The sequence below is a fragment of the Ambystoma mexicanum genome, chromosome 4q, assembly GCF_040938575.1.
Source record: "Ambystoma mexicanum isolate Mex_15411 chromosome 4q, UKY_AmexF1_1, whole genome shotgun sequence".
In the NCBI taxonomy this organism is placed as follows: domain Eukaryota; kingdom Metazoa; phylum Chordata; class Amphibia; order Caudata; family Ambystomatidae; genus Ambystoma; species Ambystoma mexicanum.
In genome coordinates, this window is record NC_090928.1 from 910,816,040 (window position 1) to 910,840,704 (window position 24,665).

The following is a 24,665-nucleotide window of genomic DNA, read 5'->3' on the forward strand; positions in this document are numbered from 1 at the left end:
TGAGGCATTCCTATCTGCAAAAGCTGAGAATTCCAGGCAATGACCCTGGTTTGAGAAGGCAAGCGTTCCTTTTTGCTGGAGTTAATCCAAGGGAGCCACATTCACAAAGAGAACAGCCAAAGAGAACAACTAAAAAGATAAGGTAATGAGAAGTGTGGGAGCTGAGTGTGTACGGTAATATGCAGTCAGTGTAGGATTCCTGTGCGTGTCTTAATCAAGTGCTAATGTTGCAATTTGAGTTCTGTTCTCCGCCACTCTCTTTGCAGTGTGTCACAGACAATGCTTTGACTGTACCATTTTATTTCTGTAAAGAATGAGATCGTGTTTAAATACAACTTTTATAATACAGAAAAATATTTGAAAACAGACGGGTGATGTTTATTGTTTACCATTACAATGCTGATGATGTGGGGAGATTTTTAAACAGTGCAATGGTCATTTTAAGACAGATGTGTGCATGTCAGAATCAGTATGAATAATTGTGAGTGACTGTAGCATAGCTTGTTGGAGGTACATGAGCCAACGGGAAGAGAGACTCTCTGAACATAGCTCCCTACCGTATATAAGGTAGTGGAAATTACCACAAGACTACCACATATAGCTCTCTGTCGTAAATAAGTCAGTGAGTTCGCCCATGGTGGCACACCAACACTATCACTGGAAAATGTGGTATTCCTAGAATGCAGGTCTGAGGTCTCTCTAGTGATCACACGAAAAATCTAAGCAAAGATAAGGGATTCTGGACATTGGGGCCACAAATAAAACAAGGGAATTATGCTCACCAAAATACCACCAACCACGTATACCAAATATGCAATTCTGGGTGCTGAAATAATGCATGTCCATTGTATTATTGTTGCACATGGCCAAATCTGAATACAAAGAGTGATTATTGCTAAGTTATTTTTCGGCGGTAATAAAATACCGTCAGGCCCCAAAACTCCACAAAATACCCTACATATTTATGGTGCGTTGCAGGCCGGGAAAGTGATCATAGAGTACCTACTGGGCGTGGCAAGCGTGTCTCACACTGCCATTTGCACATTAAAGGGAACCCATTTTATAATAGCAGTGTGCCACTAAAAACGAATTTCAGAATGTCACAAAGGGAAACCACATTCTCAGATCTAGTGCAATATTTAGAGGCAAAGTTATTTGCACATGGGAATTGGTCTTCGAATAGCACGTTAGAATGGAGTAACCGCATTCAGGGTGAGGTGCAGAAAGAAAAACTAGACAGTATTTTTGCAGAAGGCAGCATAATTCAGGTCAACAAGATTATTGAATGCAGCCGATAAAAGTGCAGAGAAAGACTGTTTAATACGGCTATGCGGCAAAATATGGTTTATTTTAAACAAGTCCCTGCGAATGCAAGAGAATGATACTCAGCTAATTAACAGGTTAAAGACTGAATTAGAGGGGGCAAGTAAAAATCAGGAAATGTTGAGAGCAGAATTGGATGTATGCCAAAAAGACATGCAATTAAAATGCAGAGACTTTGATACTCAGTTATCCAAAAGCAAGAAACAATTTGAAGATAGTGAGCAAGAATTGGCACACTTAAAAGCCTTAGTGGATCACATTAGGCAGGATAAAGATGAGGTTGTTTCAGAAATGCAGATTTTACAAAAAGAACATTGTGAAAAAGAAGGTGATCTCCAGAGTGCAGAACAAGAAATGATTAAAATGATCCAAGAAAGAGACAAGAGAAATAAAGAGTTCAATGAATGCCAAATGCAAATGTGCGAAATGCAGGAGGTGATTAATAAAATGAGTGATGAAAATAATTATTTGCATGATGAAGCCAACAGACTCCTTAAAAAGTGTAAGGACTTAGAACAGCAAATGTGCATTCCCAGGTCCCAGGAGAGGCGGCAGGGTACCACATTCAATGGAGTGGAGGTGAATTCCAACTCTGCCCAAAGAGCTAGTGCCCCAGTGACTGGGCCGGTGACTGAACTTGGTTGCAGCGCCCTTGGGGGATTTGATACTCCCATTGGGGGCAGTCACCAATCTCATACACCTGAAAACAGGATTGACTCACAAAATAGTGCAATTCCATGCATTGCAACAAGTAGCCCCATAAAAATAATGAAATCCATTAAAGCCCTGATCAAACCATTTAAAAAGGGAGGTGAATGCTGCATTGAGGATCACTTAGAAGCGGTGCATGACATTTTTAAAGCACTCCAGATACCTAGGGAACAGTACAGACAATATTTTCATTTAACTTTAGATGCCCCGACGGCCAGCATCATAAGGGGATTAAATGAACAGCAGAATATGACATGGCTGGAGTTTGAAAAAGAAATTAGGCGTCATTTTTCTCCTTTTCAGTCATTGCAGGAGACAAAGAAAGTCGCGTACACAATTACTGCTGGACCTAATACATCCCCTCGCCAATTTTTACAAGACTTAAAAAGAGCATTCTCTCGCTTTGATGTATCTTTTGACTCAAATTCCAATGAGTTTAAAACTGCATACTTCTATGGGCTACAGAAAGACATCATATCCCAATTGGTCCGTGAATTTGACCGTGACAAGTCCCTTGAATGGATTGTACATCAAAGCACAAAGCTATATGAGGTACTCTATTGTCAGGGTAGAGAAAGTGATAAAATGAAAGATACTAGGCCTAAATCTAAAGAACCCTCAGCCACAGTAATGGAAATCAGGTCAGCCAAAATGTCCCTTGAGTCTGCTCAAAGTCAAGGTAAAAATAATGTGACACCTGAACAAAGGGGTAATCAACAAAGATCGCCATTTCCTGTACCAATGTTCCAATCACATGATCCTAGTAATAGAGAGAGCTACATCAGCCCTAGGTATCAAGGGGACAGACCCCGGGTAGGATATCGGCCTGATATGGCAGGTATGAACAATAACCAGAGACAAAATCAAGATCAAAGAAATGATGGTCTCTACCAGTCATTGGGGACACAGAGTAGGTTTGATCCCAACACCATGATATATGGTAATCAGGATAGGCCCCGATATGTGGATCGATTTACTGTTAATGGAAATCAACATAGGGGCCAGTACCCACAATCTGAGAGACAGGACATGAGGCAAAACGTGAACTACAATCCACGCCAGTACAATGATTCCCCACCAGGGGACTATAATCAAAGGATGGGTGCAACCCGCTCCCCTCCACAAATGAATGAAGAGTTCAGAAACTATCCCAACCGACATCAATCACCTGAGAGGTATCAAAATAGATCCAATCAGGGGGAAAACAACCAATATCGACCTAGGCCACAGAAAGAGGATCCTAGAGAGATGGAAAGGTTCCAGTGCCTTGAGGCCCAAGTGAAAATGTTAGCTGAGCAAATAGGAAAGCTCTATACAGCGCAAAAACAACCTTCCAAAGAGGGGGCTGATGGCCATAGCAATGACCGGGGGGCTTCCGAAAAGTGACTAAGTACTCATGATAATCGCAGTGCCAAAATGACAGATTGCTCTGATATAATTTTGCATAACAACTCTGAGGTGACTAATGGATTAAAAATGAAAGTACCAGTAAATGAAATTGTGATAGAAAGTGCAAATACTTCTAAAAAAGAGGTACGGTTTAACTTAGAGCTAAATAAAACAGTAAAGATTTGCACAAATGAAAAAGAAACATTAGGAATTCCAAAAGAACAAAGGAACAGATTTAAGAAAAATGACTCATGCATGGGGAATACCAGTGAACAGGGAGTAAGTGGGGATGCCATAGCTCCTTCCCTGGGCAAGCAAAACAATGACCAAACACAGACAGAAAAAGGAAATACTCACAAGGAGGGTACAAGTCAATCACCTGAAGAATTCTTTGAGCCACATATTTTTGAAGAGGCTGAAAGGGCTGGTATTACACTAAATGATCACAAATGCACAGAATTAAAAAATGACAAATTGCTGAATGATGTTGTTACACATGTTCAGTTGGAAGGTTGTAATGTGGTCTCTGATGTTACCCAGATGGATGGGCGAACAGTGGCCACACTCCAAAAAACCTCTGAACATGGAGAAATGAATAAAATATCTCGCACAGAAATGGGTGAAAAGGAGGGAAAAATGTCTTTCCATTTACCAATGTGCTTAGCCAAAAGTGAGAAAGATCTGAGAAAGGTGAGCCCTGAAATCAGTAAGAATTCACATTTCTTATGTGTATTAGAGGAAGTTGAGGACAGATATTATGCACCCATCACTGTAGAAGAAAAATGCCACACCTTCGCTATGATTGACACTGGCGCACAGGCCACAATTATGTCCAAGGAGCTGGTAAAGAGTATCAATGAAGGGAGGCCTCCACAGAGTCAGATCACAGTGAAGGAAAATCAAGGCCCAGTGCATAACTTTAATGGGGAGGAGGTGCCCATCATAGGTGTAACTGAGGTTGACATAAAAATAGGAAAGCACAGAATGAAACAAGAGGTATTGATCACATCTATTTGTGAAATTCCATTTCTGATGGGGACAGATTGCCTGAAAAGATTGTCTCCTCTCATAGATGGGGTGAATGGAGTGCTGTGGTCCTTAACCAAAAAACCATTGAGGCCTAAGAAGCTAAAATCACAAAACAGCAATATAAAAGAATGTCACACCGTTGCCAAAACAAATGATGCTGTGGAGGTATATCTCCAGAATAGCTGCATACCTAGTGTCACTGTTATATTAATGTGTCAAGACAAAGATCAGAGCGACAATGAAAAACTACCTGTACAAATATACTTGGACCCAAGGAAAGATTGGCAGACTGCCATAGATGAGCACACATTACGTTTCTATTTAAAAGAGAAAACATGCAAACAGAATATTGTTCCTAAAACAGATTCAGAAAAACACATTACCACTCTGGCAGAAATACACATGGAAGATGAGCAACCATGGGTTCATGTTGGTATAAATGATTATCTTAAAACAATAAAAGCCACTTTAGCGCTTGGACATGAAAGGAGTTTCATTAATGAGAAATTGTTGCAAAAAATTATGGAGAGGGAAGAAATCCCGAAATTTAGGATTAAAAACCAATATGTTTCTGGGTTGGACAATCCAGACTTTGAAAACCGAATTGCAGGCAGATGCATGCTTAAAATTAGCATTGGGCAGAAAACACTTTACCATAATGTATGGATAGTGAATGGAGCACAAAATGAATTTTACATGGGCAATGACATCATGCACAGAATGTGTATGGTGTTAGATTTCCTTAATCAAAAAATATGGTCACGCCTAGGTGGGCCGGCACCTGAATTTGAAGACAAAAGAAGGGCTTATCATTGTGCACAACTGGTTCCTTATGCCATCGAATTACAAATAAGGAAAGATACTATTATTCCTGCATTTACAAAACAGTTTGCAATAACACTGAAATGCAAAAATGGGCAGCAGATGAAAGGCTCTGATGCATTTGTATGCCTGAATGAATCCATAAAACAGCAAGGCCTGGATTATGAATACATTCCATTGGTAGACATTGGTGAGGGATCTGTAAAAATCATGGTAAATTATAAAGGTTGTCAGGATATTCATTTAGAGGAAAACTCCCCATTAGGAATGGCCATACAAAAATCACATTATACGGCAGATTTAAATAACATGGTGATTGGGAATATTCCTGAAAAATATGTAGATGCCAAGGGCGAGTTGCCAGAACACCTGGACTCTCAGCCCAAAGGGATATTTAAAATTCATTCTGTGTATCCTTATGATTCAAATGAGACAGTGTGCTGCCATCAAGAGGATTGCATAATATTTAATTTAAATGAAAATGAAACAGGAAATCAGCCCATTGAAGTGGAAGCTGATATGCCAAAATATTTAAAAGTGGCAGCTCTACAAAAAGACACAGCCACACAGTTAGAGGAAAGCGCTGAGATTCCTTTACCAGAAGAGTTTCCAGAATTTTCCAGAATGGTAGAAGAGCAGATCTCCTTAGCGGATGCATGTGGCAGCGATGAGGATCGACGCAATCTGAGGGAAATATTTATGGAGTTTAAGGATGTATTTGCAAAAGATGCTTATGATTGTGGTTTAACTGATTTACATGTGGCCACACTACCAGAAGGTTGTAGCAGAAATCCAGTGTTTGTACGCCAGTATAGACTACCGCTGGCATGTTTAGAATCATTGGCAGAGATTATTAAAAATTTGGAATCACGGGGAATAATCAGGCCCATTCATAGCACATCCAATACGCCTATTTTAGGTGTGTTAAAGCCAAATGGTCAATGGCGGCTGTGTGCAGACTTAAGAGAGTTAAATAAAAGAGTACCAGTATCTAGATGGCCACTACCATTCATTGATCAGGGCCTAGCTCAGATACATGGTTCAAATGTATTTACCACGTTAGATCTCACATCTGGATATTGGTGTGTGCCATTGGCAGAGGAGATACAACACTTATTTTCCTTTACATTTGACAGGACTCAATATGCCTGGCTTAGAGCTCCGTTCGGGTACATCAATAGTGGGAGTGAATTTGGCATATTTTTGAGAAAGGCCATGCCGGATGCAGCGGAAAGAGGAACAATAGTTTATGTGGATGATGTCCTGATAAAAAATGAAAGCCTTAAAAGCCATTTTGATGAAATAAGACATGTGCTTGGCCAATTGCAGAAAGCAGGCGCCAAAGTATGTTTGCAAAAAGCACAATGGTGCAAGAAAAAAGTGAACTTTCTAGGGCATGAAGTGACTGAACGTGGGCTAAATCCACAAAGGAAGAAAATAGAGGCCATACAAAGATTAAAAGATCCTAAAGATGTGAAAGGAGTAAAAAGTTTATTAGGGATGACAGGCTATAACAGAAAGTTCATTGAGAATTATGCAGAAATCACTCAACCATTAACTAAACTGCTTAAACTAAATACTCCCTGGAGATGGGAAAGAGAGCAGTCTGATGCAGTGGCTAGATTGAAGGAATGTCTTGTAAAGGCACCATGTTTAGCATACCCCATAAAGGACAGGGATTTCTTCATAGAAATAGGTTTTTCTGAACATTGTATGTCAGCAGTGTTATCACAAAAACACGATTTGAATCACAAAACCATTGCATATGCAAGTAAGGCATTTTCCCAAGTTGAAATGAAATTTAATGAATGTGAAAAGGCCCTATTAACCACTGTGTGGGCGCTACAACATTTCCGCCCCATTGTTCAGGGAGAAAAGGTGATTATTGAAACAAATCATCAACCTTTGCAATTTTTAGAGAGTAAAAGAATTAGATCAGGCAATCTAGCGCAATCCAGAATCACTTCATGGACGCTGGCATTACAAGGTTTTCCCGTAGAAGTGAGATATGGACAAAATAAAAAGAGCCCAATTGCTCAAGGGTTAGCTGATTTACATGACTGTGCAGCTGAACAAATACCAAATGAAATGGAAGTGGAAACTAGTTTGCAGGAATTTGAACAATCATCACACGAAGCTTTTGATGAAAAAACATGCAAGGATTTACCAACTGTATATGTGGATGGTTGTGCTTTTCACATTGAAAATGACAATAATAAACAATTAGTGGCAGGAATAGGAAATGTCTGGTTGAAATGTGAAGGCGTTCCTAGTATAGGGATGAGGATTGGAGATAGGAGCAGTCAGGTGGCGGAATTGGCAGCCATCTATAAAGCAATTGCTACTGCAGTTGATAAAAAGTTCAGTGAAATTGTCCTGGTGACTGATTCTGACTATGCACGGAATAGCTTTGTGGAGTATTTGCCTGGTTGGAAAGCAAGAGGCATGGTTACATACAACAAAAAGCCACTTAAACATGGAAAAATGATACAAGCCATAGACAAATTGGTGTCAGAAAATAATTTAACAATATACTGGAGAAAAATTCGTGGGCATTTAAAAACACCAGGAGAGGATAAGGAGGGAAATGATAAGGCAGACCATCTGGCTAAGATTGGGGCTGTGATGGGAGAATTGCTACCTATTGATTATTTAATGGGTGAAATACAAATTGATGCAGTCACACGTTCTAAAGCACCAAAGGAGGTAGATCAACCGGTGGTGCAGTGGAGTCATGACACGCCAGACCAAGATTTGATTGAGGCACAAAAGAATGATCAAATTTTGGGAATCTATTATAATCATTTGATAGATCCTGAACAAAATCCTTTAACAGAAAAAGATTGTATGGGAAAAGAAGAGTTGAGGGTGTTATTAAAGAACAAAACACGAATTAGATTACAGGATGGACTCATGATTAGAGAGTCCATAACAGGGCAAATACAGTGGGTAGTACCCCTTTCATTCAGAGGACTAATGCTACACCATGCACATGATGCCATAACTGCAGGCCATAGAGGTTCACAAAAGACATTAGAAATACTAAAAGATTATGCTTACTGGCCACATATGTCCCAAGATGTGGAATTATATACTAGAGGATGTCTAGTATGCGCCCAATTTAAACCTGCTTCACCAATGCATAGAGCACCATTGATGAAAAGAGGCCTAACTCTCCCATGGTCAGATTTGCAAATAGACTATGTAGGTCCTTTAAAAAGGTCGAGCAGGGGACACCGTTATATTTTGAGTGTGGTATGTTTGATGTCAAAGTGGATTGAGTGCATTCCTGCACCAGATTGTAGTGCGCAAACAGCAGCCACATTGCTGGTGAACCATGTGTTCTCAAGGTTTGTGTTGCCACAAAGAATTGAGTCAGACAGAGGAAGTCATTTCACAAGTACTCTAATGAGTAAGGTATGGCAAATACTAGGTGTAAAAAGGAAACTACATATCGCATATCGGGCGGCGTCTTCAGGTACAGTTGAAAGAAGCAATAGGTCTGTTGTGGATATTTTAAAGAAATTTGTGGCAGAAGCAGGTTCCAGCTGGGATTTGCGTTTACCATTGGTTTTGATGGCAATCAGGTCGACTCCTGCCAAAGCAACAGGTGTTAGCCCCCATGAGGTCTTAACAGGTAGGAAAATGGTGTTACCACAACACCTACTATACAGAACACATGAGCAAACCCTTGTGAGTGCATCCACAGTTCATGAATATATTGATGAACTGAGGAGACATTTGCAACATGCATTTGCTTTTGTGCAGAGAAATCTGGAAAGAGCTGCTGACAGTGCAAAGTCATATTATGATAAAACGACATCAGTAAAGGAATACAGTGTAGGGGATCAGGTGTACAAGTTTCATTTTGGAAAAAGTAAACAGAAAAATTCTAAATTTCTAGCGGCCTGGCAGGGGCCATTTCGAATTATAGATAAGGTCTCTCCTGTAGTGTATAAAATTTTGAAAAATGAAGGTGAAACAGCAATAGAGCAGTTTGTCCATGTAAATCAAATCAAACCATGCCATCCCAGGCATGAGATCAGGCAGCTTGAGCATGTAGAAACAGATAGAGTCCCTTGAGAAAATAAATGGGTGTAATCAGGAGGCAGTGACAAAGAAGTTAAAAAAAAGTTGATTGTTATAATGGCACATAAACACTGTAATATATGTAAAAATATATAATATAAATAAATAAATAAATAAATAAATAAATAAATAAATGCACATATAACGGAAGCTCGTGGTTGGTGTGCAGAGAGAAAGTCTATTAAATATTGAATGCTGTTTTATATATGCTTGTTTTCTTTTAACTTGTATTTGATTTAAAAAAAAAAACAGAAAAAAATATAAACGAAATATTTTTACCAAGCATGTTTTATTTTTGGCAAAAGGATGAAGTTAGTATTATGCTATGTACTTAATTTGTTTATTTTCTATTTTGATTTAGACAATTAACATTATTTGATCGGAGGTTCCGAGATCAGAGCCCACGGGAGAGACGATGGAGTCCTGGAGTCCCCTGGATGAAGACCAAAAGATGCCTGCCTCCAGGTGGAGGTGAAGACAAAATAACCGGAATGCCAAAAGAGATGACTGCTGTGGATTCAAGATTGCCAAGATGAAAGAATACTCGAATGAACCGAATAACATCGCTGGTCGGGACATACCAAAAGAGACAAAACAGAAGTTCCGGCATATGAAGTTTCACGTATTTATTATTTTAATTATTTATTTTAATTTGTTATATTAATTATTTGTTTTAGTTAGTTGTTTTATTTCGTTGTTTTTAATTGACTTGGAAAATTTAAACTTAAAGTAATGCCACTTCCACTGAGAAGACAAATGTGGAACATTTTATGAACTGATGAACTCAGATGAAATGTTGATTGCAAATTTTCATTGATGCACATGAATATTCATTTTGTTGGATTGCTATATTGTAAAAAAAAAAAAAAAAAGAACAAGTTGTTTTTAGGAATTGGCTTGGATTATAGCCAAGTTCTAAAAACAAAAGGAGGGTATATGTAAGAATATTTAGCAAACAGTACAGAGTACAGCACTACTGCACAAGTAGCACATTTTTTTTTGCAGCACCACCACCACAAGGGTGCGGTGCATTGCTATATGGGTTACCAGATTAACAAGGAAAGACAGGCTATTCAGTCAAAAACGATTTTAACATATAAGATGCAAATCTATTTTTACAGTTAAAAGCACACGTGCTCATTTAAAAATGCACACTATTTTCACCTGAAATGCCTATGGTGCGAGAGACACATTTGAAAATTAACAGCTAACCTATTAACCATTAACCTGACTAATAACACCTTATTTAACATAACCCACTAATAAAATGTGTTCTCCACTGCAGAATTAGGCATACTCTGAAAACCATTTAAATGTGTGTGCAGATTTTTTTTTCTTCTCTTCTCTGCCTGATTCTCCGTGTTTTTGTGCACAGTAACTGCAGGAAGAAGGAAGTCAGATTTGCAACAATTGCAAATGTATAAGCGAAGCTATTGTTGAGAGTAGGAGGATGAGAGATGATGATTTCATTGGGACACGTCATACAGAGGGCTGAGATGAAAGTTTTAGTGGGCAGTATCGGGGAAAAAGAGGGGAGACATTTTTCTGCACTACTGGGGAGAAGAAGCTGGCTGTGGGGCTCCTGACTGAATGCAGATTCCTGTGTCCTGCTGCAGTCGAGATTGGGGAGAGCTGAAAGAAGGACCTTTCCACTGGCTGAGGCATTCCTATCTGCAAAAGCTGAGAATTCCAGGCAATGACCCCGGTTTGAGAAGGCAAGCGTTCCTTTTTGCTGGAGTTAATCCAAGGGAGCCACATTCACAAAGAGAACAGCCAAAGAGAACAACTAAAAAGATAAGGTAATGAGAAGTGTGGGAGCTGAGTGTGTACGGTAATATGCAGTCAGTGTAGGATTCCTGTGCGTGTCTTAATCAAGTGCTAATGTTGCAATTTGAGTTCTGTTCTCCGCCACTCTCTTTGCAGTGTGTCACAGACAATGCTTTGACTGTACCATTTTATTTCTGTAAAGAATGAGATCGTGTTTAAATACAACTTTTATAATACAGAAAAATATTTGAAAACAGACGGGTGATGTTTATTGTTTACCATTACAATGCTGATGATGTGGGGAGATTTTTAAACAGTGCAATGGTCATTTTAAGACAGATGTGTGCATGTCAGAATCAGTATGAATAATTGTGAGTGACTGTAGCATAGCTTGTTGGAGGTACATGAGCCAACGGGAAGAGAGACTCTCTGAACATAGCTCCCTACCGTATATAAGGTAGTGGAAATTACCACAAGACTACCACATATAGCTCTCTGTCGTAAATAAGTCAGTGAGTTCGCCCATGGTGGCACACCAACACTATCACTGGAAAATGTGGTATTCCTAGAATGCAGGTCTGAGGTCTCTCTAGTGATCACACGAAAAATCTAAGCAAAGATAAGGGATTCTGGACATTGGGGCCACAAATAAAACAAGGGAATTATGCTCACCAAAATACCACCAACCACGTATACCAAATATGCAGGTCTGGGTGCTGAAATAATGCATGTCCATTGTATTATTGTTGCACATGGCCAAATCTGAATACAAAGAGTGATTATTGCTAAGTTATTTTTCGGCGGTAATAAAATACCGTCAGGCCCCAAATCTCCACAAAATACCCTACAGGCCCAATCTGTGACAAATTGCTCATGGAACAAATCCAAACTGGAAATAATATATGTCCAATATGCCATGCACCAGGAAAGGCTGAGGCACAAGGAACATCCAAAATAGAACTAGTGAAATGGAGCAACTTGGGAATGCCACACCAGGAAATAGACACACACCATGGGACTACACACCAACCCCTTCAATGTTAATAAGTCCCTTAGCGGAAACAAGACCAAAATCATTTTAACTCACACCCTGCATGTAAACCTACCATCCACTCAGACAACCACTGACACGCACTAACTAAAAGCACATCAGCAAAATAACAGAACAACAAGGAGAAAAGATTGATACGCCCCAAATGTAGACAAAAGGAAATTACATCACCACACCATTCATCACCAAAGACTGACACAACTGAAGGCATCATCAACCACTACAAGGAGAAGACCACAAAGTAAACATCAACCCAATCCAGAACCTAACCAAACTACTCAAGGAAGAAACACATTTCACATATCTAAACACACAAATGAAAGGCATCAACAAATACCAAAATGAATGCCAAAGGACACAGCCAAAAGCCAAACTGACCAGAACAGTTAAAAAGATACACTGCAGCCTAATCAATGCCAGATTGATGACAAAGGACACAAATGAAATCTACTATCTCGAATTCGAGGCAGGGCTAGACATCCTATTCATCAGCAAAACCTGGCTGACTGAAACTACAAGGTCATAGTGCACAACTGTCTAACCCACAATTTCAAAATCAAGCAAGCCAACAGGGAAGGAAAATGTGGAGGAGGATTCATGGTGGCTTACAAGAACCACCTAAAAATAATGACGACTCAAGAATTAAGCATCCCAAATTGCAAGTCACTCATCGTAAACCTAGCATCAGTCTGTTGCGTTTTGGTTCTTATTAACATCAGAAAAGGTCAGACTTACTTAGTCTGTGCAACTCAATGACATTATGATGTAACCAGATTCTAACTGGAATGTATTGCTGTGCTTATTCTGATTAGAATGCTTGTCTAAGTTTTCTTTTGTATGTAAAGGAGTTGGAGCCTGCCTCTTGAGGAGGGCGCCTGCTGTGTATTACTCTCCATGATACTTACAATAAATCTTCAATCAAGTGTGCGTTTGGTTGTGACTTAACACAGTCCCACAAACCTATCTCACATTTATACTCATGTACAGACCACCAACCTACAATGCTACATTCATAGATACCTTCATGGAAGCAGTCACCAACATGGCCATTAGGCACGAGCACCTAATCATCCGTGGAGACATCAACATCTGGTTCGAAGAAGAGAATATCAATGCATCCAAACTTCTTACCAACCAGCTCGCAACAATGGAACTCTGGGAAATGATAAAAGGAGCCACACACACAGAAGGCCACAGGCTGGATGTAATCTTCAACAACAAAAACCTGGTTGCAACTCACCACCAATGCAAATCCTTTGGCACAACCACCTTATTATACGCTTCATGGTCCACTCTCCATCTAGAACACTCAATGAGCCCTCTAAAAACCCTCCAACCTTGGAAAGAAACTGGAGAAGCATTAACAGCACAGACCTAAATGCCAAACTTGTAGCACAACTAACGACCAGTACCCTAGACATAACTGGCAAAGAAGAGAGAACAGACTTAATCCTAAAATGGATCAAGGAAACAATTGATGACATCACACCAGATAAACCTTTCATACCATCACATAAGAAATCAGGGGCAAGATGGTTCACACCCCAAGTCACAGCAATAAAGAAAAACAAACACGAAAATAGAACAAGAATGGAGGATAACCAAGACCAACATAAAAACAAAACATATCAACGACTGACCAAACTATATGAAGCAGAATTACTCAAAGCAATAAATAAAATACTACAAAGAACTGATCACCAGAGCAGGAAATGCCCAAAAGGAAATGTTCAACATTTCCTTAACGTTCAACATCATAAACGAGATGAGAAAGCCATCCAGCTGCAACAACTCAATGATCCCCACACAAGACTATGCAACAACCTAGCCAATCATTTCAAGAATAAAATCACCAACATTCAGCAAATCATAGTAAGCAGGCCAACTAACCCAAACTACCAAGCCACACAGCAAACACTGCAGCCAACGAACAGACTAAACCACATACCCCCAATCCCAACAGATACAATTCAGTAGCCTGGTGAGCAAAGCAATAAAGCAGGCTCCACAGCAGATCCCTGCCCACCTGGGCGTCTACAGAAATATCATCTTCCAGAAAACACTGGCAGAACACTACCTCCATCTCTTCAACCTCTCACTAGAAACAGGAACAGTGCCATCAGCATTCAAATTGGCTTGCATCAAACAACTCCTCAAAGATACCATCTGAGATATGCAAGACCTCACCAACTGCTGACCATTTCTACGAACAAAATCCAGAACACATGGAAACCAACCATTTGTTGGATTAGGCACAAGTAGGCTTATGACCCATTAAAGGAATGGAACCGTCCTACTGTCCATCTGGGAGGACCTGATGACCAGCGCAGACTCCAACACAAACTCAGCTCTAATACTACTCGATCTCTCAGCAGCCTTCGACATGGTGAACCACAACACCCTCATCAAAAGACTAGAAGATATCGGGATTGGCAGCACAGCTCTCTTCTGGCCAAAATCATTCCTAACAGAATGAACAGAAACAACTTGGCTAGCAACTTTCAAATCAACACCTCCAAAACAACATGTCGAGTCCCACAGTGCTCTTTGCTGTCCATTTTACTCTTCAGTATCTACATGACTACCCTTATCAACCTCAACAAAGGACACCGCCTCACCTGCAACAACTACGCAGACGACACCGAAATCCTTTATAAAATCGACACCAATGTAGAGGAAAATATAACCCTAACCAAATGTCTCAAAGAACTAAACCAATGGATGAGGAGCAACAGGTTCAAACTCAACCCCGACAAAACTGAATGTATGATTACACCCAATTACATGGCAAACAAACAGAACTTTCCATGGCTGCCCGAGCAGGAAAAACCATTAGAGTCATCCAATGTGGTAAAAATCTTTGGAATCCTAATGGACAAAGAACAAACACTAGAACCACAAGTCAATGCGATAGTTAATAAATGCAAGGAGTGGAATTCATACAGAATAAATTCACCATCTACAAAACAGCACAAACACTAAGATCCAGCGACAACATCCGTCTTGAGCCAAAACAATACTCAAACCAAATATTTGGAGGATCAGCATTCACCTGCGTAGCAGCGAAGCACTGAAACTCACTCCCAAAAGAAATATGAACGACAGAGGACCACCTCTTCTTCAGGAAATTGTTAAAACATGGTTCTTACACAACCCTAACTAAGAACACCCATGGTCGCAAACTCCACCAACAAAGCTAGAGAAATCAATGAGAATAAAACTGCCATAAAGCTATTCCTCGCAGCAGACAAAACTCCAGACTGGTCAACATACTGAGCCTAGCTGCATCTTAAGGTAGCCAGGAACTTGGATGCAGATGTTTTAGAGGGTGTACAGTGTTGATCTTGGAACTATGGCTTAGAATAAACAAATAACAGGACATCAAGACGCAGGAGCCTCTTCCTCTGATTTGAACCACACAGATCCATAGATGTATTTGGGTCAGTAGTACACATGATGTCACAGAAGAAGCTCTAGTATGACTGCCTGATCTGAGGAGGTAATGATGCATCTTGTAATGTGCATGATATTGCATTTTTCAGGTGCAAACCTGTTTCAGAGTTAAAAGAATGTATAGACTAATACACTGGCAAAACAAAAGAGTTGATGGCTGGAAGGTTTAGAATAAATCTTCACCTCTGGCATTGCTCTGGGCAACCCTCCAGACCATCGTTCTTCGCCTGCCAAGCCATTACAAAAGGGGAAAAAACCATATGCAAATCAGGCTTGGTCCCACCCCCAAAGGGGTAGTCCAGCCCGAACTGCTAGGTCACATCACTTCTGCACGAGACCACAAGCATCCCCAGACATGTTTCAGCCTTGTTGGGCGTCATCAGTGAGGAGTAGCTTGGGTCTCTAGGCCCAGCAGGCAAGGGACCCACGTCTGGGCATACCCTTCCCACTCGGGGTGACAATAGCAAAACAAAAGAGTTGATGGCTGGAAGGTTTAGAATAAATCTTCACCTCTGGCATTGCTCTGGGCAACCCTCCAGACCATCGTTCTTCGCCTGCCAAGCCATTACAAAAGGGGAAAAAACCATATGCAAATCAGGCTTGGTCCCACCCCCAAAGGGGTAGTCCAGCCCGAACTGCTAGGTCACATCACTTCTGCACGAGACCACAAGCATCCCCAGACATGTTTCAGCCTTGTTGGGCGTCATCAGTGAGGAGTAGCTTGGGTCTCTAGGCCCAGCAGGCAAGGGACCCACGTCTGGGCATACCCTTCCCACTCGGGGTGACAATAGCAAAACAAAAGAGTTGATGGCTGGAAGGTTTAGAATAAATCTTCACCTCTGGCATTGCTCTGGGCAACCCTCCAGACCATCGTTCTTCGCCTGCCAAGCCATTACAAAAGGGGAAAAAACCATATGCAAATCAGGCTTGGTCCCACCCCCAAAGGGGTAGTCCAGCCCGAACTGCTAGGTCACATCACTTCTGCACGAGACCACAAGCATCCCCAGACATGTTTCAGCCTTGTTGGGCGTCATCAGTGAGGAGTAGCTTGGGTCTCTAGGCCCAGCAGGCAAGGGACCCACGTCTGGGCATACCCTTCCCACTCGGGGTGACAATAGCAAAACAAAAGAGTTGATGGCTGGAAGGTTTAGAATAAATCTTCACCTCTGGCATTGCTCTGGGCAACCCTCCAGACCATCTTCAAGATTTATTCTAAACCTTCCAGCCATCAACTCTTTTGTTTTGCTATTGTCACCCCGAGTGGGAAGGGTATGCCCAGACGTGGGTCCCTTGCCTGCTGGGCCTAGAGACCCAAGCTACTCCTCACTGATGACGCCCAACAAGGCTGAAACATGTCTGGGGATGCTTGTGGTCTTGTGCAAAAGGGATGTGACCTAGCAGTTCGGGCTGGACTACCCCTTTGGGGGTGGGACCAAGCCTGATTTGCATATGGTTTTTCCCCTTTTGTAATGGCTTGGCAGGCGAAGAACGATGGTCTGGAGGGTTGCCCAGAGCAATGCCAGAGGTCAAGATTTATTCTAAACCTTCCAGCCATCAACTCTTTTGTTTTGCTATTGTCACCCCAAGTGGGAAGGGTATGCCCAGACGTGGGTCCCTTGCCTGCTGGGCCTAGAGACCCAAGCTACTCCTCACTGATGACGCCCAACAAGGCTGAAACATGTCTGGGGATGCTTGTGGTCTCGTGCAAAAGGGATGTGACCTAGCAGTTCGGGCTGGACTACCCCTTTGGGGGTGGGACCAAGCCTGATTTGCATATGGTTTTTCCCCTTTTGTAATGGCTTGGCAGGCGAAGAACGATGGTCTGGAGGGTTGCCCAGAGCAATGCCAGAGGTGAAGATTTATTCTAAACCTTCCAGCCATCAACTCTTTTGTTTTGCTATAGACTAATACACTGTCACCCTCATACACTGTCACCCTCACATTATATAACACTAGGTAGATCAATAGGAAATATGTTGAATTTAACTGTATTTTGGGTGTAGGCAAGGTGATGAACGTAACTGTATTTTAGACATAGGAAGAACATAGGAAGAACGCTGAATTTATCCTTACTTTGGTGGTAGGAAATGTGCTGAAACTAGATGGTTTGTGGGGGTAGGAAATTAGTCACACTTGACGGATCTCAGGGATAGGAAATGTGTTGCACCTAGCTGTATATTGTGGGAAGGAAATGTATTGAGGTTGGCTGTGATTTTGGGGTGGGTAATGTGTCACGCGTGGATGGATTTTCAGGGGTAGGTGATGTACTGAACTTACATGTAATATCGGGGTGGGAAATGTATTGCATCTGTATGGATTTCTGGAGCTAGGAAATGTGTTGCAATTAGATGGATTTTGGGGATAGGAAATGTGTTGCACTTTGTTAACAGTACTAAAAACTCACATTATGCAAACTCACACGCAAACCCTAAACTAAACACAACCCTATGTCTACAAAACACAATCCGCACCCACCTTACAACACCCAATGTGAAACGAAGAATATATAGAACATACAAAGCACCCACACAGAATCAGACCTCAACACCACATGATGGCTATCAACCAAAACACACCAATGCTCAGTGACTGGTTTCTCCAAACTAAAGCTGCTAACAGCACACCAAAGCTCTCTTGCTCTTCTGCCTCTTCATCCTACTAACAGGCCCACCCCAACCCACCTTGCATTGCAGATCCACCAAGGTGCCAAGAGATCACATAAGTGGCAGAAGTTCACGGTACAAGACCATGTAACATCATAGCATAACATAACATAACAAAAGGAGGAATTCGAAAGATAATGAAATCAGTGGAAATACTAGAAGCACCTGAGGCACATCAACACATTTTGCACAACAATTATACTGCAAGCCAGTAGTGAATTTTTGTTTGTATAGAATAGTATAACTTAGTACTGGCATCTCATGTTCATGCACTCACACCAAGGACTTTCATGATATACCTTGCTGCTCACATTATAAGGTATTGGGAAATGGTGCAGGCCAGCCATAAGTAGAACTGGTGAGGATCCATTTAGCTGGAGTTACGCCATACTGAAAAAGCTGCAAGAGGTGTGCAATTGGTTCCGTATCACAGTTTCTTTTCTTCAATTTGTGATACTTTAAATAATTGATGATTGTTTCACCAAATGTAATGGCACCCATTTCTTTAGTTCTAGCAGAATAAAATGTTGTGTCTACCCTGTCTGGATTCTAACTATTAATAGGAGATTGAAAACAGACCTCAGCAGCTCATTGAACTACCAGGCTGTACATAGTGCTTAGGGTAGCAGAGTAAAAACATTCAACTCTCTTCCTGAATAGTTGGCATTCCAAATCATTTTACATATTTGCTGGACATCTGAAACACAAATGATCAATAGAGGTTTCATCGAAGAGCATACAACACACATACACTAGCAGTGAATTAAAACAAAAAAAGGACGTGGGAGAGAGTGTGTCAAATAGAGCAGCTGCTTTGAACATTATGGAGTTTTGACATGCTAAAGTATTCGCAGAGTTTTCCATATTTCATTTCCTTTTTAATGTTTTGAAAGGCTGAAAATACTGACTTTACTGTTTTTCCTATTTTTATTTCTACCAGGCTACTCATAAAAATATCAGTGGTCGGTATAAAACGGTGCAGATGTTAATGCCTCATTTCATCATTTGCTCACTTGGGACAATGTGTAGGGAAGCTAGCCCTGGAGACAAATACAATAATATGTTCCAGCTGCATCATGGTATAATGGCTGTTAGGATTACGAAACTTAGAGTGTATTCTTTTTTCCTGTTGGTTTCTTCATTGTCTGTCTGAAGTTTGATGATGACAACCCATTCAATATTTATGTGTGTTTAGAACATGTTTCCTCTCAATAAATATGCAACTCTTTCCACATTTCAAATGATGGGTTATTTCTTTATTTATTTATTTGCATTTTCAAAGCGCAGCAGCTGCCCTCGGGCATCGTGGCGCTGTTACAATTAAGTTTACTTGACATGGTGAAAATAACAAGAGCAGAGATGGAGACTTGGTTACAGGCATGGCTATAGTTCCGGGGTTACATGGGAACCGTGAGCATGGTACAGTTGTAATTTACAGACATTGTTGCATGCAGTAGAATTATAAGTGGGATTCACTTAAATAGGGTGTTTTTCAGAACTTTTCTGAAAGCTCTGAGAGATGTTTCAGCTCTTAGTTTAGGCGGTAAGGAGTTCCAAGCTTTTGGCACTAGGACTTCGAAACAGGCTTTCTGTATCCCTTAACCCTTTGCCCAGATAAACCTGTAGCTCTAAACTGCACACCGATCAAAAATACATGCATTGACCAACCACAGAATTGGGCTGGAAACACAAAACGTTTTTGGCGCTGGAAAGATGAAAGTGTAGCAAAAGTTGTTATTTTTCATTAGCTGATACCTTCTAACTCTGAGTGGAAATATTATTACAAATATTATATTTATTATTATTATGCTACTGTAATGCTAACTGTTTCCATTGTATCGGCTGCTCCTCCCTCTCTTCTATGCCCCTCTTTGTAACCAGCACCTTGATGCCTGTGGGTTTTGTACACTTTATAAATGCACAAATAAATAAATAACTACATTATGATTTTTATAATTAGTGTATGTATTGAGCTCAAACCTATCAAACAACAGAGCGCTTTACAATCATAGGGCGAAGAACATGCTGGGGGAAGCAGACACACAAGGGAGCAAGGAGCACATGGGAGGTGGAGGTGGAGCAGTTTGGTAGCGAGGGATCTACAAGCAATTAGGGGACGAAAGATTGGGGAGCCTAGCACCCACTCTCAGGTAGGTGGAGGGTGTGTGGACCAACGTGTTAGGGAGCAGCCATTCATTGAATCTGAGGGTCTTGAGCTCCTTCTGTAACTGTAGACGGGGCGGGTAAGTCTGATGGTGATGGGGAGGTGGTTCTATAGACTTGGGGCATTGATAGAGAAGGCCTGTCTTCTGCTTCTTTCCTTCCTGCACTGGTGGAGTTCAAGTCTGTAGATGTCCTTCCTCCTGGTAGATTGTAGGCCTCTGGAGAAGCTCAGGGAGGTAGTGTAGGGACTTCAGGGCGATAGCTTTGTAGGTTATTTAGCAGGATTTGAAGATGATACAGGCTTGCATTGGGAGCCAATGCAGTTTGATGAGGATTGAGGTGATGTGGTAGAATTTGCAGAATCCTTTGATGAGACATACTGCAGCATGCAGGACACCTCTATGGGGTGCCAGGGTAGTTGCCGGAAGGCATTCCAATAGTGTATTGCCGTAATCCAGGTAAGAGAGCACCAAGCCTTGGACATCAGATCTGAAGTTGTTTTCTGTGATGAAGGGCTTTATTTTCTGCAGGAGAGAAAGTTGATGCCAACCACTCTGTGGGCCTCATTACAACCCAGGCGTTAAGGGTTAACGCCGTCGTTAACCCTTAACGCCTGATTCTGATTTTAACGGCTGCTTTTAGCAGCCGTTAAAATCCATGGCGCTAGCCTGCCATGATGCTAATTACGCCACCGTAATTTACGGTGGCGTAATTAGCGCCTTCCCCACTCCCATTATGCCCTATGGGGCAAAAATGGGAATGGGGAAGGGAAAATGGGAAATGGGGATTTACCGCCCCACTCACCTTGGAATGGGGCGGTAAATCCGCCATCCACCATGGTGTAAACGTAGTTTACACCATGGTGGTAATGTTGGCGCAATTAGCGCCTGGGTCGTAATGACCCCCTGTATCTTTCTTCTTACGTGCTGTTTGAAGGAGAGGTGTCTGTCGGTGTTGAACCTAAGGGGCTTGGTGTAGGTGGCCAGCTGGGCTGTGAAGCCTTTGAGGGTCAGAGCAGAAAGCCAGTCCTAAATATCATGCAGCCTCATTCCGAGGTGGGCACAAAGGGATACTGGGCACCGTTAAGGACATTGGTGTTGGTAATCCCTTTGTGCCCTACTACGAGTTCCCTTAGCCAGTCCGCCTGGTTTCAGATGAGTATGCAAGGACCGCTTCCTATCCCTGCTCCCCACCAGTACCACCACAGGTGAGAAACAATACCAGCTGATACAGCCTAAACATCACATGAGTTTAGGGGAAAATATGAGACAAACTAAGGTAGATTTCAAGAAACAATGCCTTAAACAATAAATGTATACTCTTCTGTTAAAGAAAGTCGTTTAGGCTGCACACTACTAAGTAGGGATCATAGTTTAATAAAAGAAAGCACATGTAGTGTGATGTGTATAACCCAGGAGGGAGGAGGTCTCCAGGCTACCAAGAGAGGTACTCACTAAACTGATTGGGCAGATGAAAGTATAGGCAGAGCAGATGCTGAATATACAAGCAGGGAAACCAAAGTAGTGCAGACCCACAAGACAAATGGAAACATGAACATATGCAAATTTAGGTCACCAACATGGAGGTGGCAGAAGCACAGGCGTACAGCCAATTTCTTAGCAGAAAGGTTGCAGCAGGCCTAGAAGTTAGCATTCCTCAGAATGGATGTTAAATACATATGCATTTTTTTTGTTCAGAAGCTCAGGAGTTGCCCAGGCAGGAAGTTTCTGCAAAGGCCAATGTCAAACACACAGAAGAGAGTAGTTGGTGTGCAGAGCGCAGAGACAAGATAACAGTTCACAGGAAACAAAGCAGTAGCCTTCCAAGTCATTTGAATAAATAAGAGCACAGACAACCATTGATGCCCAGGTGCATGAGAATGGTATGCCAACAGAGTCCATAGAGAATAGATGAAGAGTGTCCCAAATGTTAACAAGAAATACAACATGCACGTTAGAATTAGTGAAATACTCAATAAATTAGAAGAAAATAATTTTCCAGCACAGTCCCCTAACACGTAATTAAGACATGAGGAACACTAGCTACTCTCTAGAAAGTAGAGAGAAGACACCTGCAGGACTTCCTAGCATGCACACAGACATAAAATGATACACAAGGCCAAATACAAAGGAACCAGATAGGGCACGTGCCTGGCAATGATAGCAAGTATTTTTTTATTGGAATTATTGCAGACCATGGACTTCTTTTCCCCCACCATATGTTTATGTTATATCTTGATGACTCGTCAAAGTGTCCAATGTTGGTGAGTAAATGGCCAACCAATAAGAATCCCTCTTGCCACACCACCTATAGTGAGTAGCTGCAACCAGTAAACTGTCAGTGTGCTGATGTAATGGAAGTAGTATTTGTAATGGGTTTGGTCCAGGTAGAGCCATCAGATATGTCCAACCCAATCTTAGGACAAACACTTATAGACTGTTTATGTAGGATGGGATAACCAATCTGAGTTACTCATATGTTTGTAATCGATATTGTAGTATGATATCATTGATGATGTTTTTTTTCAATTTATAAACTGCCCACACTCATTGTATGAACGAGAGCTATTTGTAAGCTATCCTGTCTTAGTTTCAATGCTTTAATTAAAGCTGGGGTTTTCTGTGCACTTTGAGTACTCCATTATTGTATATTATTTTAATACTAAATCAACTCTGGGCTCTCCTTAACAGATGAAATCCCCACCCACAGAGGGTTAAACAAGGGTGTGTACTTGCTGCCACACTATTTAATCAGTTTCTGGCAGATTAACATGGAATACATGGCAGATGTTAATAACATCCTGCCTAAACTTGGAGATAAACATGTCCCACAGATGGCATATGCAGACGATGTGGTGTTGTTTGACCAAACTTTGGTTGGCATTAAACATTATTTCAAACTGCTGCTACTTTGCAGAGTCAAATGGACTTCACATTAGTATCAATAAAACAAAAATCATGTGCATAGTGTTGGGAAGGTGCTAGCACCTTCCTTCATTCCCAAGTGCTTTAGAATAAGGCAAAACCTCTGTTGACTGTTTCTAGGAACTACAAAAGACCAGGGGGGAGGGGTACTGAGAGAAAGCAATTATTATTTAAATATAAGGTGCAAATAACTATTAGCTAAATAAATTGGTAAATGTTCAATTCTATTTAGTTTTAAAATGTCAACGCATGATAGAAGCAGGCTCTCTGCCAAAGGAATGTGGCCTGTGCTAAAAATGGATCGCAGAACTCATGCAGTGTTGCGTCACTGAGGCTGTCCTGGGAGGATAGATCAGTGGCAAAGTGATTGGCTTGGAAACAAGACGACACAAAGCAATACAGGTTCGAACCCGGGGTCCGCGCTTAGAAACCTCTGTGTATTTTAAGCGTGTTATAAATACACCACTAAGACATAGGGCCTCATTACACGGACAGCGGTAACCATGGGATGGGGCTAGTTAGTTGCCGCTGGTATTTTACCGATTCCGCCATGGTGAATGGTGGAATTACCGCCCCATTCCAAGGTTGGTGGGGCGGTAATTCCCCATTCACCATGGCCCTTCACCATCCCATTTGAGCCCCCATAGGGCTCAATGGGAATGGGAAAGGAGCAAATAACGGTACCGCTATTAGCGGTACCGTTATTTGCTCTGAAGTCCCTCAGCGGTTCCCGTCCTTAACGTGTGGTCTGACCACACGTTAAGGACAGGACCCACTGAGGGACCTCGTAGTAGGGCGGTAAGGGATTACCGGCACCGGTGCCCTTACTGGTGCCGGTAATCCCTTACCGCAATCCATGTAATGAGGCCCATAGTCCTGTAACAGTGCCTTGATGTCCCTGGGCTGTGTGAGCACTTTAAAATTGCAAATTAATAAATAAATAAGCTCTGGCAGAGCACACAAAGTGGCTGAGAAGCTGTTTGCTGTCTGTCAAAAGCCCATGTATGTCAAATGGGGATTTTAACATGCTCAATGAAGAATTATGGAAAACAAGGGTTTAAGGGGAATTACTGGACCAGATAAAAATATGAGGAGCATGAATGAAATAGGGAGAGCATGATGGAAAAATGTTTTTATATATAAATGTTCATAATGTAGCAAAATGATGAAAAACAGGAGCTACAGTGTATTCTTGCATAGGCTAGCAGTATGTTAAGTAGTATGTCCTAAACGGAAATCCGATCATGAAGGAAGGAAGACTGGAGCATCCCTTGTATGGAA